The following is a 20,741-nucleotide window of genomic DNA, read 5'->3' on the forward strand; positions in this document are numbered from 1 at the left end:
TTATTGCTGTAAACTAATCGAACAATCCCGCTTCCAGGTTAATACCAGAAGATTTTCGCAGTATGTGAGGAAAAATAGGGTCTGTTTAGGCGGCGGCGGCGGCGGCAGTAGCAAACTTTGTTAAAGCGCCACTCCCTCCATTCGGATAAACTACGGTTCTGTCGAGCAGTCCGCCGATGGTTGTGGCGATGCATTGATTACTGTAGTATATATGTAATTACTTTTTTATAGTTGTTCTCGATGATCTCAAAAGGAGTGTCTAGGTGAGAACCTCTGGCGCCGGCGATTCGTTAATTTTTGATTAATTTTTGATTAAAGTGGCCGATGATAACTGATTTCTGTGTTCTTCTAATCAGTAGAAAGGAGACATTTCGCCATAGGACTAGTTGAACGATAAGGACAATCGGAATGCGTTGAGAAGACATGTTTGCTTGTGGCGCTGGCAGAAACGTACTTTTTAAAAATGCATTATTATTTCAAAAATACCTTATAGCTATTTTTCGAAGGCTACCAGTGCACAACGGGGCAGATAATCGACAGACCCCGTGAAAAAGTAGAGCCATTCGAAATGGTTAAGCGTTTATAAGAGTTTATCCCAACTGTGCAACTGCACATTGGTGCTGATGGTGGGTGATGATGGTGAGTATAAGTGCGCAGTGAAATTTCCACGGCGTAGTCGAAGCTTACTTGGTCGTCTTTGCTTTCTGTCTTGTTTCTCTAATAGGCTGGCGTTGAAACGGGCGGGGGTAGTCGGGTAATGTCTGCGTACCGTCTGGTGGCACCCTGGCCCTGTGCTGGAGTCCTATTCTGCAACTGTTTCTCGTCTAGTTGATGCCAGGCCGGTAAAGGCGATACGAGTGCTCTTTAGCGGGTGATGTTGCTTGCGATCGAGATGAAAGCTCTGCCGGAGTGCAGCAGGATGGGGCGGGAGGAAGCTCCAAGGGTAGAGATCGTTCATGTTTGATGGTTGTTGCTAGTTCATTCTTGTCCGTTGTCTCCCTTTCGGGCTAAAACTCGAGCTTCACCTCGAGATACTAAGGAATGAACGAGGAATATATGTATACGAAGTAGCTGAGGGAATACCCTATCAAGGGGTAGAAAGCCGCACGGAGGGGGATGCCGAACGAAAAAGAAGACGAACGCCGCAGCTATCAGCAGCAGTTCATCCTGGTGCGCCTTTACTCGTGGTCATGATGTGCCAGTGACGGCAATAAGTAATTGTACGAGCAGCAGCAGCAGCAGCAGTGACTCAAGTGAGGTCGCCGCTGCTGAAGACGAGGCAGATGGCAGAGCCCGTGATGACTGGCCGACGAGGCTGCACAGGGCTTTTAATGACGCCACGTCTCCGAGAAGCAGTTCTTAAAGGGATTTTGATTTTTCTACATGGTCGACTAGGCGTCTTTGATTGGAGCAAAGAAAGATACTTTTCTGCGTAGCTTTATGTACAGTTCCATGATCGATATCAGCGCAGACTAGACGTTGTGCTCAAGGGGATCAGCACAAAAACCAATACAGTTACCCTTCAGTGATTGTGTTATTATTTTACTCATGGTGCGCAATAACGAACGAAACGAATGTTGGGTGTTTCTTGGGCCACGTGTGTAATTTGTGTACACGTTTTTGAGTGAGTTACCGCGGCAACCATTACAATCTAAAATGCTGCTCTATTGTTTCAAATTTTAATGTTATTAAAAACGAGTACCAGATTTTAATGAAAGAAAAAACATAATGACATAAAGATATAAGATAGTATTATAAAGATCAATAGCTGCTTGTTTGTAACGCTTCGTAGACCTGCTGGAGAAAACTGAGGTGAGTGCAGCGAGGGATCCACTCTCAACGCTATGCCTGCAAGTAGGCGATTCCGAACACGGTTTACATACAATAAACAGTTAATAGAGGCAAATAAAAAAAAAACAGCTGTATGAGATAAAAGCCCCGATTAAGAGCGAGGCTCGCAACGTCATTTTGCGATTATATGCAAAATGTGTAGATGATCATTTGGAATGATAGAAAAAATATCAAATTATGTCTCTGTCCACGCCTAATCATAGGACCTTGCCGGCCTTTAGTATACAGGCACTATAGGCCGCATTATCCATTATAAAAGCAGTCCTTCAACGATTTTATGGAATGTTTGCTCTATGGCTACTATTTGAGACATATCCTAACAAAAGAAAATTGTATATATTGATGTACGTATAAAAAATGAATATCTTTAAAATTAGGCCAGACATTCTATCGTGTTGTCCTCGGTATCCGTAAGACATAATATGCTACTGACTGTGTCTGCTATATAATAGAACATAACACACTGATATAATAACAAGTACTTCCAGTTGTTTTTTTGTTGTGTTATACAAAATACTAGCTTATACGTACTAGTTCAATAATTACAAGCCCGCATTCTGCTATTGTTGTCCGTCCTCACTTAGGCCGCCCGCCCGGCCAGTGTTTCGTTCTGAACATTCCTTTTGTCGATGAAGCCTTTCCCTGCATTCTCCGTCCCGTTCGGTTGTCTGACGGTTCCGTGTATTGAGTCGGCCTGTTGTTATCATAGTGCCAAATCTTGTGCACAAATTATGTTGCTGCTTTTTTCCATACGTTTTCTGCCTGGTCCGTCCATCCGTCCATCACGGTTCTGTTAGCACCACCATCGCCATCGCTTATTGCAGTAAGAACAGCAGCGGCCGCGGATTCGACACTGGCCGACGCTACTGGCGCTTTTCTTTCTGGTGGCAGCTTCGTTCGTTTGCCGGCTGGTCGTCGTCGGCGACGCTGCCGACTTGTCATCGTCGTCAGCAGCAACATTACGTCTTCGGCTTGGTCTCTCGATTTCTGTTGAGCAGAAGCAGCAGCCGTCCGTCCCTGCTACCGCAGTCGACGATATTCGTTCTGTTCCCCTACAGATTTCGCCGTTGCACCACCGCGATTGTGGCTGTGGTGTTCTGTATTTGTAGTGGTACCAATGTTGTTGTTGCTGCTGCTGCTGCCGCCTAAGGAAGGGACCCTTTCTTTTTTCGCTTCTTCGGCTATCGGGTAGTCAGCGAATGCAGTTTATCTAGCGTGGCCCATCGCTCACTGGCCGATGCTTTCGGGCGGCCACATTACCCCGGCGATGCAGGTTGTCGTTGACGCCGCTCCTGCTGATTCTGTCGCTATCCTAACGTCCATCTACTAACATCATGGCGAAGCAGATGAAGGCGAGACGAAGAAAAAGAACGACGATGACGGAGTAGAATACGCAACGGAAACCAACCAACTACGAGAACAACAACTAACCGACGATTCTCTTTCGTGTTCGCTGCGTGGACGACGAACCAACGCCGCGCACTGCAGACGCTCTGCCGCCGTCGTGAAAGAAACAGATCTCCTGGCGTTGTTATTGCTGCCGCCGCCGCCGCCGCCGCCGCTGTCGTCGTCCTACCGCTGACCTGCCGCCGTTCAAACGCAGCCGCAGCAGCATCTTCGCCGAAAATTCCGTGTGTGTGTGTGTGCACTTCAGCAGCCACTTCGCGGGCTACTTCGGACGTCATACAGCTACTGCCGTAGAAGGAGGGTGCCATAGTCGCTTAGCGAACAAGTTCCGTAGCTCAACTTGAACTAACCCGCAAGTTCAGCCCATCTCCTCAGTGACTGTACTATAAGATGGCCAATGGTCGGTACATGTCTGCGCACATATACATGAGGTAGACAGACGCGTGTGCGACGTCGAGGCTGCTTATTTGTTCTCTCCCTTCATTCTCGCTGCAGCTGCATCGGCAGCTGCTGACGACAACGATGGTGCCGTCGCTAGTTCGAATGTTGACTCCGCGGTTACCCGGTTCCATGTCGGGTTGTTACTGGTTTTCGCTGTTGTTTCTGGTGCAGAAGACGAAGAGATCGTAGACGCTCTCTCCTCCCTGTTGGTCCTTCGTTTGTTCACTCTGCTTCCTTTTCATCATCGTCGTTATTATTATTATTATCTGTTCTGATCTTGTCTTCTTGACTGGTGTATAGCAGTCGGCCGCTGCTATTGGCCTCGCCATCGTTGTCGTAGTTGTTATTGAGCGTCTTCTCCTTCATCTTGTTAGCAATAGCATTATCATCATTATTATGCGGCGGCAACGGCTCGGAAGACGGAGTCGCCGGCCGCGGCCAAAGCCAATAAAAACGGCCCGCTCTAACGCAACTTGAATAATAATAAAGTACTTTTGCTATAATGCTGACTTATTAACACAAGTTGTGACACGCATTAGTCCAGGGTGCTTTTGTCGACGTTTAAAGCACGCTAGAATGGAACGATCACACGACAGAACGTAGAAATTCGAACATATACCATACTAAAGCTATCTTTCTCCTGGATTCAGGCTCACGCTGTTCAAGTCTGATGCTTTTGCGATGCTCCGTGAATGATACGAGCATATTGTCGCGTCAACACGGGAAATCGATTTTTTCAGTCATGTTTCCATTAAACAAGCTTCCCTCTTACAATATCAGTTACCATTATCAGTGATCTTTTAAAGTTTGCCTGCATTTAACTTACTGGCTGGTGGCTGACGTTTAACCAGAGACACTGTGCCTGGCAAGTAGATTTATTTATATATGGCACATCTTAGAAGGAGCTTCATCAAGGCCTGTCTCGTACGATTCAGGTGTGTACGCACATAATAATTATTACGTGCGTACACTATCTACTACCTGCATTTGCTGTTCCCTGTCGAAGCGAAAAATGACAATTGCAGGACAGGGCCTTGAAGTAGAAATGTAAGCGAATGCGACACAAGATATGACTCGCTACTGCTGCTGCCGATCCCTGACTCTCTCCGAGCGTACATTCAGCGCCAGTTTAGGACATCTGGGCCTGGGATGGGACCGCACGCAGATTGAAGCACGAGGCAACACAGGTGTTGCTAATGATGATGTTGTTGTCTGAGATGCAGCAATGGATAAGCAGTAATAGAGGCGCATCATCATAATCATTCTGGGCATAATCAGCATCATCTTCCCCTCCACCCGTAATACCGCATGATACTACCCAAGCCGTCGGCAGCAGATGTAGCGCCGGCGATTTCAACTCGATTTGCATCAGCCACGCAGCGAGCCCTCTGGTGGATGCTCGTACTAAAACCAGCAGGGCCTGCTATTACTGTAGTGCATAGTGTGTCCTGGTCTAGGATTACGAATGTATGGCTGATTGCACCGTAGCCGCAGTCTATCCGAAATAAAGGGGACCCAGCGAGAGAAACAGACGAGAGATTATACATATCAGTCCATGATCTTTGCAATATGACCAACCTCCAGAAGAAGCTTCGATAATAAACTATTCTGTTAAAGCTGTTTATCGGTTATTTGATTTACTGTAATTTCGCCATGACGAACGTTTTATTCATTTTCGGTGCGGCAAAAGCACGTTTTATCAGTTCAGTGTTAGTCTAATTTTCAGCTTCAAGGACCACCAATCTGATTAGGGGCGCTTAATCAGTCGTTCGTTAGCCACCGTTAATATTCATGCTTACTCGGCTGCACCTTCAAAAGAGTATCGTTCTCCTTAATGACTCCTGAAGCTCTCTCTAATGAGCTAGAGCTAAACTTTCATTGCACCATCATCAACAACAGCGATGATGTCGGCGGGGCTATTATCGGTGGCCAGCAACGTCTTGTTGTGTTAAGACTAACTGTGGGCGTGTGAGAGCGCGTATGCGTATGAGGGACGTGTACTTCGCTCGCTGTGTCGGGGTTGCCTGTGGGTTACTGAGTATTATTGCCTTCTCTCGATGACAATCCTCTTCCCCTGACCCTGATCGTTCACGTCTGGACCGGCTTAAGAGAGGGAATCGAGTGGAGGAACAAAATGACCGCGCCACATTATTGGCGCATACGAACACACACCCACATGCCCACACGTATCCACATATAGACGCAAATACGTACACACACACACACGAACAGACGGACCCAGAGCGATGTCCTGTCTCAACGAGTTTTCTTCTTCGGCCCAGTCCCCCGCGCCCCGGCGTTGCCTCCAAATCTCAATGCTTCGGCGTCTCTCTGGTCCAGCAGTCGGCCGGCAGATGCAATGAATGGCTATCGAATAGATTCGAAACCCTCGTTCTCATCGGATGGGCTTCTGAACGGTACGCGTCTGTATTGCCAGCGGACCACTGCCATATTAAGTACACTGTTTTTGGCAAACATCTAATTGCGGTAAATCTTAATCAAGTTCTGGACGACTGGCCGTAACAGAGAAAAGCTACGAGCAAAAAAGTCATTGCTGAATAGAAAAAATGGAAACTATTGAAGAAAAGTAGCGCCCATAGACAATTTACCTAGCTGCGTATTTATGATGTTGTTGCCATCCAGGAAACTAGGTAGCCTTTATTCTTTCCAATACGGACACATATAATGATTGGCAAAAATTTCCAAAATAAACTTTGTATCAAACTAAGCTGAAATTAGTGAGCTTTGTTTTTGCCGCTTGATGTGTAGAGGTGGGTAAAATTAATTTGCAAAAAGCTCACGCTCCTCATAATCTACTCCATTAAGGTTTTTTGATAGAGCTTGCAAGCATTGCTCTGCCAGTTGTCACCTAACCTCGCATCAGTTTGGAAGCCGATCGGCATACGAAGACACCTGTACGCTCGAGTGAAAAGGACCTATTGACAGTCAGGGCAAATAGGCCCTATGCTAAAGGTCGACAAGAGCTCACTCAAACGCCAAATAAGCGCATCGAGCGAAGCAGGACTCCAGAAATATTTGGAACGGTAGAAGAATGAACAAAAACACACTCATTTATTTTATTTACCCTTTTGCAAGCTTTTGGGCTTCATTTCTCGTACCACCATCGACCAGAAGATATTGGCAGTAAAAATGGGCTTCTACAAGGTCATGTAGCCCCATAGTTTCTTTTTTTAGACTACCCCGTAATTTCTCATGGTGGTACAATGTATCGGCTAGCCTTGAATTGGCTTTGTGTAGCAAGGTGAGCTCTGACCGCCAATGAAGATTCGTACGGTATTTTTCTGTTCTAACGGTTGTGCTCCTGCGACCCACCAAGCACCGTGGTTGTGCGTTTTTTCTGTCCCATTGAAATGAGTGCCATCGCTAGGGACATCAAGAGGGTCTCCCCTCAGTCAGTTTGGATGACAAATTAGACTCTGTCGAAAGAGAGAATTGAACAAAAAGCAGCAAACAGAAAGAAAAAAGAACGGAAGATAGGAAACATCGAAAGATGACGCGATGGGGGGGGGGGGAGGGTAAACCCGTCCAGTTGTTTTTTGCCGGTCCTTGTGAGTTCCTGTGAGGACTGACGTACTTGCTCGTTTGCTTCGCCGATTGACTGCCCGTTTACATAAACGGCTCGAGTAACTCATGGTTCAATAATGTTGTAGAATGAAACTAAGGGTACAACTGGCTGAGCAGCTGGTTGATTTAACACTGCTGTGGGGCATTTTTGATGTACCCGCTGTAGGAACAGGCTGATAAGTCAGGATCCGATATGTATATTTTACGTACGGATCTGCACGTTATTGCTTGACGAACGTGTCACAATTGTGCTATATATATTTCAGCCTATCAAAAGAAGACATTTTCAGCCGATGTGTTTTTTGTAACTGCTGCAACAGTGACAAGGTCTGCGCCTACTGCGAACAAAGGGCTGAATATCATTTCCTTTGTATTATATTTAAGTTTTCTAGTTATGCCCACCGGAACTGATCGAGTTCACAGCGCTTAACGCTCTCCCTATATATATCGGGAAACATGAACATATAGTATTAATGACACCTGCATGGCCGTTCAGGTGAATTTCTGTGGCCTCTACACGTTTAAACTATGTGTCCTAACACCCACAGACTTGGCAACTGAGACCTGACGGTCACATCGAACAACTCTGATCGCATCGTGATCTGTGTTAGTATGGACGGACTGACGATTACGTAATTGATTTAGTATCTTGTTTTTTTTCTCATAAACATAAGGCTTGCTTTCAGCATTAGCATGACTCAGCTGTGCAAATTGAACGCGCAATTACTAGTATCTTTTCCCTATACGTAGAGAAAGTTTAATGGTGGGTGCGATAAATACTCCAACCAAGTCAGTCACGTGAGCAGATAAGGAAACATGTAAAGCTATGGGTAGTGCAATAGCACAATCGCAACGTCCTGAAAAGTCTCTACATGGCGGTCGCTGTGAGCATAGTTGCTTCCAGTTGGGTATTCTTACAAAGTGGGTGTTCGAAGCCCGGTCGCAAACAGAAGCACGATGCTTTATTGATACTAAAACTCTAGTTACTTTTAAGTTAAAATGTTCGATCATCGGAACATGATTATGACCTACACAGACTGAGTTATGCATAAAATCAAATTTTTGTCAAACAGAAAGCGTTTCTGTATATGCAATCGATGAGTAGGACAGCGCGTAGCGGTTGGCAAGCTTAGCATCAAGTAGTACTAATAAATACTTATTATTACCAGTATTATGGTTTGTAAAGCCGACACATAGCCGGTGTTCGGAACAAAATGGCTGATGAAGTGACAGTAAGTAAACGCCCATGACGTTTGGGAGCATCAAGGAGCCGACTGGGCAGACCGACGAAATGCCATTGGTCGATCAGTTTTGCCCCTTTTACTCTGATAAGCGTGTTCGCCTTAGAACTTGCGAAGAAATAACCTCTACTTTTTATACTGTCAGCTCATTTCTCTGTCGTTTCGATTATCTGAAACGATATAGCAAATAATGGGCATTAACAACAAAGCCTAGAATGGGACCCTAATTTGTCGTTTGATGCGAACTATGTTAACAGTGTACAGAAGGATTGCTTCTGACATGCTACATTGGAGAAGTCATACGTTCTGAAGACCAGGCTCCACGAATCGGCAGACGCTTCACCCTACGTAATAACCATGTATAGAGACCGATTAGCATAGTATCAACCAGATCATAAACAAGTCCCTTCTTATGAACGGTTACTGTTGTCGCTTTTATACAAAGTCGGTTCACCAGATGAGCTATCTGAGAAGTAATACTCTGCATAAATCTAATCGCTCTTGTATCGAATCACTGAGCGAGTCTGCTTTCATGGATGTCTTTGTGTGTGCGGCCGTAAACGCCTCTTCGGTATAGCACAGCCAAGCGCCGTACCGGACTCATCTGTCGATTCGCCCAAATTTTCTGGCCCATGCAGAGGCAGCAACGAGTCGCTGATGATTCCTCCGACATTCTGCACTAATCATGGTTGGCCCCGGCCGATCAATCAATCAATCAATCATTAGCGAACCGGAGCCGAAGAACCAAACCGACTCTACTTCGGACGACAATAAGAAAGAAGAAGGAAATGGAACGAGAGTTTTTGCTTCGAGTCGTTGCCTATCGATCGGCGGAGTGTGACCCTCGGGAGGGACGGCAAAAACAGCCGTCCATCGATAGCTACTATGGCCGCCGTCGTAGGCAAACGTGCCGAAAGGCCGTAGGGCCAAGTTACGATGACGGTTCTATCGCCAGTCAGCCAGGGGCGGGCACGGAGATAGGTAACCAATTTGCACCGTGTGACGTAGCTCTGCTGGCTCGCTTTCCCGTTCACTAGCTTCAAGCTTGAAGAAGTTGAATAACAACGAAAAAAGACGAGCAGGACCTCTGGCTACAGACAAATGGACGAATCCGAAACCTGTGGCAAAATATATGAACAGAAACAGACCAAGGGGAGGAATTATAATAAGCTTGAAGCGGACAGTCGGTCGTGTCGTTAATGTAAGACAATAAACAACAGTTATATTTCTTGGCCTTTGTTGTAACGGCGCCGCGTATCACACAGCGCTATAGATGTTAACTTCGACTAATTATGTCACGTAACTCGCTTCTTGCCCCTCTGTAGCCTCCGTGTTTTCTCATCCGATTTTTCAGGCTCGCGACAAGACAGCCGGTACCGAATCACTACACATAGCGAAATCTTGCCCACTCTAATGTTCGCTGCCGGAGACGCTGTATGTTAATAGTGTGATAATGATGCGGCCAACCAATTGTCTGCCAGGGAAGTTTAAGTATTAGCTTATTTTTTCAGCTCCGGGATCTGCTATTCCAAAATTACATGTTTTTTCTCTTCGTACAAGAATATTAGAATCGTCCGGTGCACTGACATAAAGCCCAGTCACTCCATGCGGTCCTACTGCATTTTGTTAGATATTGTTTGCTTCGAAGTTGCCATTACTGAGGCTTTGTTTCAAGTTGGATAAACTGGGATACAAACAATCTCAACCTGTACTAACCAGATCATCTCTACCGCTGATGTCTTATCTGACACGCAGTGGATGCAACTCCTCTGATACAACGCCTCCGTTTAAATATGTGTATATATATTTCTGTGTGGATTCAACGTGTGGAGACATAAGCTATATTATGATGTTATCTGTATGATCGTTACTCCTCGAGTGTCGATTCTACTCGAATTTGAAGCATTAGCTTGTTCCACAGGCACAGCCTGGTCTGGTTCGTTGTCGCTGATACCTGTGGGCCTATTCGCCTCAAACCTCGAGACCTCGAAAGACGATCGTGCCGAAGTGCAGCGATGCATGGCCTATGATGCCATAGCATTTGTGTCTATTGAACAGATTACGAACTGGATGACTGAGTGTTCCGAGGCATCCAGCCGATGCTAAAGCATAACCATTGACGGTGGCTGAATGAAGTCGATCTTCGAAGGGGCCAAAGTATAAAACAGCACAAACATATATGAAAAGATAGAAAAAAAAAGCACACGCATCCGTTCTATACGGGCTGCAACCATTAGTAGCACTACGGCGGCCACTGATGTCATGGGCAGCAGCAGCGGCCGATCGGATCCGATTAGAATAGAACACTATACCATGCAATAACATATGCCAAAATGATAAGTAATTTGCAGAGGAACACAGATATAATTCTGCTACAATGAAAGAGACACGGACACTTGGAAAGTTGAAGAAGTACACCTTGAGAGTATTGTTGTTTTTAGACTGGTGTATGATACAGTATGCGTAAGTTTGTTAGTTAGCGAACTTACACGGGCATCGCTATGTCACTGCGGCGCTCGTTCCATTATCCTCCTCTAGGATAATTTATCTCGATCTCATCATGAAGAAATGACAACTATAGGTGATAGATAGCTCTGCTTGTTGCATGTTACAGAACTAACAGAATCTACTGAGCGCCATCTTTATTTGAGAGGAGCATATTTTATTATCAGAGTTGATCAGAAGCCGTAGTACTGTAATATTCTACATTTCAAACTGCTTCTATTTCTAAGAAGTTACTAGAAAGTCAATTCTTAATGAAAAAAACCGCATTAAAACATCCAGTATGTGTAACTGAAAGCAGTATCTAAATGACCATATCGGACGGATGTGTACACAATCATTGAGATACGTAATGAAAAGAATGACAGCACAGGAAACACAGTGCCGCTGGTCACATTCAGCGAATGAATGGCTTCCCAGAGCACACATTCGAGTAGATCGGGCAGCGCCATCTATTGTCATGTGAGCTTATCACGATATGCCACTATGGACGGTTCATGCGCATTGAACCGAACACAACATGAGCTTATTTGCGGGATCGAGTGGGGTGGTCGGTGTCATTCAATAGCGCCAACATTATAACAGATACTCGCAAGATTTGGCTTTTCCATTTGGTTATTTTATCTATTGCTCACATGCAAGGAAGCTATGTTTAGGGTATTTTCGTGGATAATCTTCGGATGTCGTCCCGTGGCATTGAGTACGAGCTTTATTCATAGCGAGTCATATTAGGGGACACAGGTGTCCTTCGGTTGGATGCGTGAGGATATACTTACTGTTCTATACTAAATATCATTAACTTTGTTTCGAATAACACAACGCTTGCTTGTTATGTTGATAGCAGCGACTGCGTATCATCATTAATTAACCGGGATATTATGCTTCGATGATCACCATTGCGTCCTTTAACATTGGCGCTCTTTTGTAGCCCGAATTTTTTCTGCTTTGTATATGTTAAGCGATCGGCCCATGTTCAAGATACAATATTGTGACATAGATTAGCTTTATCCGCACGATTGGTTTCAATGATCCTATCCAAATCTTCAGTTATACTTTGAAGGTCATCATCATTCTAGTAATGTCTTATTTTTTGCCGCTTTTCAGTACATATCATGCTACTAGTTTATGAATTCGCCTGCTGGCCAACTTGACTAGGCTCGTAAGGTCGTCCAAACGCCTCCTGCTCTTTTGGAGTTTACTGCTAACCAGAGGTCTGGCCGTTGGTAATGGATAGTTGTTCACGATCTCGTGCTTGTTTCTTTACGCCATTTGTCCTTGTTATGGCGAAGATATGTAATTAAAACAGTGTCAGCAACGATAACACCTGGCGGTCAGCTAGATAAATTAGCATGAACGTAGACTGAGCCGATCGTATATAAGCCCTCATTAAACTGTCACTTAAAAAAAAACTCGATTGCACTTCCTATACTGTTCCGTAGCATCGCGTGTGAATACGATCACAATAAACACGGTATACAGAGGAGATGAAGACTTCAGCGATTGTCTACAGTGTGACCATGGAGACGAAACTCAAGGTCTCATCGACGTGCTTAAATCGGAAGTCACGACTTCTGACCTTCTAGGTCCCCCTGAGGTTGTCTTTTCTAATTTTTTTAGTGAAAATGGTGCATTTGTACGTTGTCCGCTGTGCGATGTGGGCCGTTAGTTAAAGGGGGCGCGAGTGTTCTGATGATGTGTGTGCATGTCTACCTCCAACCCCCGGTGTCATCGGCAACCCATTCGGCGATTCGGAACAATCGGCTTTGCGCGGAAACCACCAGTGTACCGACAACTCTTGACACTGAAGTCGTTCTTTAACGCAGCCACGCACTACTCCCTTGGCACGCGAGAACCGTGCACCGCCACTGAGCCCCCTCTGCTGCACGCCATAGCCGCCACAGCTATGACACAACTACACTCACCATCAGGAGCAGTAGGTGCAGCACAAGGGGCGAACAGCCACATAATCAGAGGCAATGCACGCACTGCCACCACTTCGCCGACACGTCATAGGGCTGTCTCTTTAAGACAAAACTTTCAAAGCAGTTCGTTCATCCCGTCGCACGGCAGTGGTCACTAAAGGCCGAATTGGAATGGAGGACTGGACAGGGGCTAGAATGGAAAATTTCGACTATCACTGAGCCCGCAAAGGGCAGCCGAATTGGTGCCCCCGACTGTCGCCCCCCACATTATGTATATGTACGTAGAAAGTGTCTTTAGAGACATTTTGATCCTAAAGCATTTTTTGCTCAGCGTAATATTAATAATTTGTTGTAGTAAAGCTGGGTAACTACATTCGACTGAAAGTTCTTCTATATATAATCATAATTCGGACCGTATTCAACTTTTCAGTAGATCTTTTCAGTGTTGTTGAAAAAAGGGAACTCATTTGGTGGCAAACTTATCCTCTAACTAAACTCTGGTAGACAACGCAGCTAACTTGTTCTTTGTACGTGCGTATACAGTCACTCCTGCTTTTTGTTAGTTTTTTTTCATTAGCTATTATTTCTGATCTGCAATATTAAGTGGTTGTCAAGGAAATTGGAAACGATACCCTCCCTAGTATATTAAACAGAATAGGCTAGGCCCATTTTTTGGAGGTTAGTCGAATGTAGGTTTTAGGACGATTACTAAAACTGGTAGTTGATACAAATTGCCGCTCTAATTAATGTGCCAGTTTTACATGAGAATAGAAGATAAACAATATCAAAGTCATATAATTGAACTACAAAGCTATATTCTGTAGACCATTCCTTCTTGGTCAGATTTAACAATCATGACAGGTAACAAAAAAAAAAAAAACACCGTTCCATTTTCTAGTCCATATAGGTAATAGGTGTTCAGCTTGACGCACCTCTCTCAAGTGCATGAAGTGCTAAGTGCGTTGACATTGCCATACCCAACCGTGGCCCCTTAGTCTGCAAAAACACGATAAGACCTCGAAACGTTTGATCACAGGAAGCAGGCCGAGCGATACTGGCTGAGCCAATTTGAATATTATGACAAATACAGCCCGGAAACGATGACAACGGCAATATATCTCCGCTGACGACCGTAATTGTAATACTGCTACTGAGGTTATTGTGGTTAGTGATGCGTTGTCAGCTTTGTAAAATCAAGTTTCTCATCGCTTTATTTTCGTCGTTCCAGCTACTGTGCAGTCAGGCTTTGCTACCTCCGTCTCGAAAGATTCGTTCGGTCACCCCCGCCTGACTAAATGCTTCGTTGATTTTGCCGTAAATTAAAAGGCGGACAGATATATAGTGAAACTTTTAGCTCGAAAAGTTAAGACGGCGGTAACTGACTCGCCCGACACCTATAAGCGAAGCCTAAGGTGAGTTGACGATGACGATGTGGCCTGTGACGCCTTGTAGATGTTCCGTGGTAGGGTCACCTTGTCGCATCTGTATGTTTTCTACCGTATTATAATTCTATTGTTATTCTTAGGAATGATGAAGCAGCAGCAGTCGACATTTCAATGCTGAATGGATTTCTGTGAGGAGTAGGTGGTCGAGACGGACGATCCAAGCTGAATTGAGTTTTTATTTTGAACAGCAGAACTATCATATGATGAGATGAGCGGCTTTCCGCTCTCATCGTCATGATTATCATTCACTGACGTCGTCATTTGACTGTTGGCCGTTCTATTGTACTTCTATGAGAACGGTAAAACAATTTCGCCGCGACCAGAAACGTGTTTTACTTAATGTTTTACTTAATAAAGTTAAATGCTGAGCCATTATCGGGCATTAGTTGTTGTCCCGCCCTGTTCCAAAAGTAGGAATTGTATCACCGTTCAACATCTCACAGCTTACCCCTTATGGAGCTGGAGATCTAATCGTGTATTCATAGATAGAGTCGATTTGTGAGATGCCTCCTACATCAGGTTGAATTTGGTCAGAGGTCAAAGAATTGTCGCAAGACATTCGACCGAACGCTAGTGTGGACATCGCTGTGGTCTGCGGGATTCGGGTGTCTCGTTTGTATCCGAACCCCCGTACTATAAGTTGTATACGTATGTATGTGACGATCTCCCCCGAGATTCCACTCACCTGTCCTGTCGCCTCCGCCACCCCCCCTCGCCGAGCTGTTCGACTATATGCATTCAAGTTGATGAACTCAAGCGTCTAACTGGCTGGGGGAAGGAGTATAACTTCACTGATACGAACCACAGAAGTGGCGCACTTGTTTACGAGAGATCAAAGAGTAGATATAGAACAATCCATCAGTCAATTATGCAAAATCCCTTCATTCGACTGCCCCCACCCTGAAAGCCATTTCAACTCGTAAAGTCAACGACCATTGTCTAACTGGCCAGCCATCTAACCGACTGGACTATATTCGTTGGTTATGCACTATTCCGAGCCATGGTCGCTCCAAATGACACTGCTGCGCTTCGTTGACGCTCTAATAGATATCCATGTAGATAGACGCCGTTCTTTCGTATCACGAGCAGTATATCAGTGATGCTTGACACGATATCAGAGAAGTGTCTACAAAAACATTATTAATGCCATTCTACAGAACTAATAGCAGAAACGAACCTTGGTCCTGACATCGAAAACAATTAGGATAATTATACGCAAAAAGAACAACAATTCTAGTCTACGATTAGACAGGAATTATCAGTTAATACTACGGCAAACTAGAATCTTTCATTTGGCACCATTTTAACCTATCAGTTTCTCAAAGACACGAGCCGCATGCCCAATCTCTAAACCGTCGTGTGCCTGGGGAAGTGCGCAGTGGGTAGATAATTCAAGTAAATCTTATTATAAATTTGTATAACCATATATATAAGAAGAGAGTCGATATGGATTTATTGGATTGAGGTGATCGATCGTTGTGTCTCATATTGTAGCCAATTTGTCACAAAAACCGTCGCGATAATACGGCATGTTAGTTGCCTAGCTATTATTGCTGATTTAATGTTCATGTTCTATTGGTATGTATAGACAGGGAGAGAGAGAGAGAGAGAGAGAATGGCCCACCTAAAAACACAAGTATTCTCTCGGGGAAAGGGGGCATCCAGAGGATGGCAGCTCAACTGGGAAGCACAGAAGAGCTAAGAGAAAAGCCAACGCAGCCAGGTAGCAGAGATGCACTATGCGGTCCGATTTTGACGACATCATAAACAGATCGAGGCGATCAAGCGGGCTCTGAGGTTGACCCTTAAAAAGCCTCAGCGATGGCGGCTAAAAGAAAACAGCTCTAACTGAGCAAAATGATGATGAAAACCAAGAGAAAGAAGCGGAGAACAGGTCCCGTCGACCAACCCTCTCTGTCACCCCCTCGGTTTCGTCCTGTCTGAAGTCATGTTCCCTTCGGCTAACCGGGTCGGCCGGTAAGCCATAATAAAACATTTAATACGAATACTACTATTATACTGTTATTATGAACCTCTGGGCCGCTTGACCCTTCGGCCTCTACACGGAGAGTAGAGCCCTGCTCGCAATAACCTATTCTACCCAAGGCAAGCAAGCGTACAGAACACGGCACGGCACGGCACGGGCTAGCAGTATGATGGCCGCTCTCTATCTTCAGTACCAGTCGCGTCGTCAGCGGCAGTACAAGTAGCGTCATGATGAGTATTCGTCAGGGGTCTCACAACGTCGAATAAGCTGAAAGCATGTCGAATAATCGGCAACCCTCCAGGTTTGTCAGCCGGCCGGTTATAAACTACCTAAACATTTACCGCGTCTCTTCTGCTGCTGACAGACTTCATTGCGGACCGCGCATCCAGCACAGTCTATCTATAAGAGCCCAGCACACGAGCAGGCCGGGATGTATCTTAGACCGCCAAGACAAGCAAACACCTTCTCTACAAACACACGAGGAACATAAACAAGAATAACGAATGGAAGAGGCAGTGGCGGTGGCGGCTTCTTTTTGCACAAGCAACGAAAACGTGTTCGTCTTTTGATCCTTTGTGGGACCGGCCCCTCTCAGATGTTGACGAGCTTGACTGACTGAGCAATGGCGGCCGGTGTGCCACCTGCTGAATCGTAAGGTGCATGAAACGCCTGTGTACATCGTATAACAACTAACTAAGCAGTTAGCTAATCATCTATTGCACAAAACACATCCGTTAATCGAGCTCAACGGTCACAGATGTCTGCCGCCATGCTAAAGCGTCATTCTTCCAAAGCCGCTTTTCAAAGGGTCGCTACATATCACGTTCTCATAGCTCTAGTGCACGACACCTCCACACCGCACGGCCATTGTGCGTGGTCACAGTCTACTTATGTGCATGTCTGTATCTGTGTAAACGAATCAATATTTTAGTATCCACAACTTTCACATACGTATGCGGTAAATAGTTAAGGCTAGGATGTGATGGCACAGCAGTACGATGTAATTGTTTATACTGTCTCTTTTATACGTTCACCTCAGCACCAGCGTCGCCAAATACGTTGCTATTATCGACTGGCGTTGATAAGAGGGGACGAGGTCAAAAGGGAGTAATCAAACAAGCTTCGTCTTGTCTAGTAGACATCAACGAGGTCATAAAATCAATGAAAATAGCTGCTGCGAAGCCTCAAAATTAGCTTCCATTCGTGTGCAATCGAAGTTTCGTACCGTGGCTGCTGATGAAAGCAATAATCCGACGGTTGAACACCTGAGAGCTAACGCTAATTGACTGAGGGGTACGTGAAAATATCCCCTTCACGCCATAAGAAAAAATTTAACAGCATTTTCGATGCCGCTTCTCAAATCTGCCATAGGCAATAACTAACATTTGAGGATAAACCCGCTTCGTTTTTACGAGGCTTGTGAACGTACTATCTTATTGGAAGTAATGCAGTACTGCCATCATTGATGCATAATATAAGCCTGCTCGTGGACGACCTCTGTTTCACACAAGTCAATACAAAATGGCGACTCGGTACGATTAACACGCATAGGTATACAAAGACCAAGGTCTACGAGTACTTCACGTTTCCACCGGTGTTTATTATCACATCACTCCTTCCACAACATGGATATTGGCAGCGAAAATGTTAGGGAGTCTTGAGCTGCTCGTCTTTTACGAAGCAGATATGAGAATTGTGCTAAGCCTCAATTCAGTATGACAGCATCTTCTCTAGGGATGATTAAACCCTGTCTACGCCCAAACACTGCTGCCGCTGTCAAACGTCCTGCTGTTCTACATTGCTACAAAGGCCCCGTGGTCTCACGCCCATCGGCCCGTTGATTGCCAGCCAGCCAGCCAGCCAGCCAGCTAGTTACTAGTCTGCTGATTCACAGGTTTTTCGGCTGATAGGATGGTTCAGCTACATCAGATTTCTAATAGCGCTGCTGCTACTTCTACTAGTGGTGCCAGTGTGTAGGGACCTCCACCTCCCGCCCTCTGTTGTCGTTGTCACCAGTGTTTCGTTTCAGGGCTCACCTATCTCCGGTAGAGACACGTCTATGGCTATTTGAATCTGTCCTACATGGCCATAAAAAAGGGACGGGGTCGATATAGTTAACGAAAGTCCTTTGGGCCTGTAGTGCACAACCTCAGCTAAACCTCATCCATGCGAAACACATGAGCGTGTATGATGAATGTATACGAATATATTGGAGGTACATGAAGACAGGCGGTTCGTCGTTGATGGCTTATAATAAGCTTCGATTTCAAAAAGATGAAGGTTTCTTTCGGAAGCGGACATCACTGGATCCCAACTTGCCTCGATGATGACCTACAAACTTTCGGCGACGCGGCGTCCCTGCGTAAAAGAAGGAGCGAGAAAGAGGCCAAGGTAGATCAATAGCGTGACAATGTATTGATAACAAGAAGAGTGTCATGTGGACGAAATGACAAAGTTCGATCATTCTGAGCATTATCACAAGTGAATTATTTCTTCGCGGTAAAGCAGTATCAATTGATATCCACGAGCGGTCCAACATAAGAAGCCGATATTTACCGTGAAAAGGGACGCGAATAAAATAAAAAAAAAAGCTTGATTCTGTCCCCTTAGCATATATCCGCTAAGTGACCAGTTTCATCGAATAAACTTGGGTTTTCGGGATTTTACTTGCTATCTCTTAAAATATTTGGGAAATTGACAATTGTCCTGGAACTATCACATAACTGCGAACTATGTTGTCTGGGACGGTGTCGTGATGTGGAGTGCTGACGGGGGCGGTCCTGATGCGCGATAATTGAATTTCCAGTAGTGTAACCGCATTCAAAATCAATAGATAATTCTTGTCAGGAACACATAGGTAAGTATATTGATTTAACCAATTCACGGGAGCTATTGTAATAACTCCACACCCTTTCTGATACGATTGTTAGCAGAAACAACAAGCGACTTGCTTCCACTTCGCAATGTGGCGGTCCCGCTACACGTCGGAGGTGGACAGAAGGGAAGGCCTTGATGCGGTCGAGGCTGGAGTGCCTATCGACAGCTGATTAACGAGTGGTAGATGGACACAAGTCTTAGTTAGATAACGAACGAAGATATAATTAACGAAAGTGAGCTGTCTCTCACGTAGATAGAGCGAATAATTAAGGGATGGGGAGGGCTCCCAATGAGAATATTGACTGCCTGAGTGTAACAGGTGTATAATACTGCAATTTACGCAGGTGTACAAATTGGATATTCGACATGGATTCGTACAACCGGCCATCTGACTTGAATCGTATAAAGTGTACTTTGTTGCAGTTTGTTGTAAGCGAACGAAGCAAGGACATGATGCCGTCTGCGCTGTTCAGGACACAAGCTACGGCAATGGTCGCTCAGCAGTACATTACCTGACTAGATGGTAGCTCTAAGGCCAGAGCTGGACAAGCTGCCCCGACACAAGTAACGACTATTGAAAATAGTCCTTGTCGAAAAGATTAAATGATATATTAGAAAATTGCTACTGTTTATGCCGCATATGCTGACATTGTCGAAGGGTCGTTATCACGGTCCATTCGTAAATCTCAGATTTGCTTCTTCGAGCGCGCCTTCAGACGATGCTGAGCCAGTAAATATGCGCTTAAATGTACATACGCGGCTTTCTTCAACCTGATACTTTCAGCGTTTCTGACGCACAACTAGAATGAGTAAATAAGTAAATTGACAACAATGTTATTTACCCAACCGACCGTCCGTCTCTAAACGTCTAACGATAACGATACGGGACGAACGAGCCACGTGAGAACACTCAGCGATAAGAATGATTGCAGTACGGATAATCACATCACTATATCAACACGAACGCGACTGTTACCGCCGTACATCAGCACTTCAGTAGCGGCAACACAACGCTATATCCAAATCAATACGATACCATTGATCGCTGACGCTTGTCCTTCGCATTGTCACAGGCCATGACGGTTACATCACCCCCCACCAGCAGCAGCAGCGTAACTGACCGATCTTTGTCTTCAAATAGATGAGTTATTTGAATGATTTTACGTTGCCAGCGGTTTATGCTGTAACAGCAGAGGCAACTCAAGGAACAGATAGAGAAGAAGAAGATCTAGAGAAGGAGGCATCGAGATAACTTTGGCAAAAGTGAGACCGATGGTAACAATCACGGTACCGCTAACTCTGTTGACATCGTTATGATCAGACACGTATGTCGCTGTTCATTATTCCTTCCTACAAACTCACTTCTGATTCTTCTTGTTGTCGCTGTTGCTGTTGTTGTTGTTGTTGTTGTCGTCAAGGCTTGGAAGTGTTTCTAGGCGCGACAGAACCAAGGTTGCCAGCGGAATTAGGGAAGTCAAGACAG

At 45.1% G+C, this 20,741-nt stretch overlaps 1 protein-coding gene across 2 annotated transcripts in view; it reads left to right on the top strand.

Moving 5' to 3' along the window:
* Positions 1-20,741, top strand: part of ss (aryl hydrocarbon receptor spineless) — an 84,356-nt gene that overhangs the window by 14,316 nt on the left and 49,299 nt on the right. The gene's annotated exons all lie outside the window — the stretch shown is intronic.

This window comes from Varroa destructor, unplaced genomic scaffold (genome assembly GCF_002443255.2).
Source record: "Varroa destructor unplaced genomic scaffold, Vdes_3.0 BEIS01000003.1, whole genome shotgun sequence".
Lineage (NCBI taxonomy): Eukaryota > Metazoa > Arthropoda > Arachnida > Mesostigmata > Varroidae > Varroa > Varroa destructor.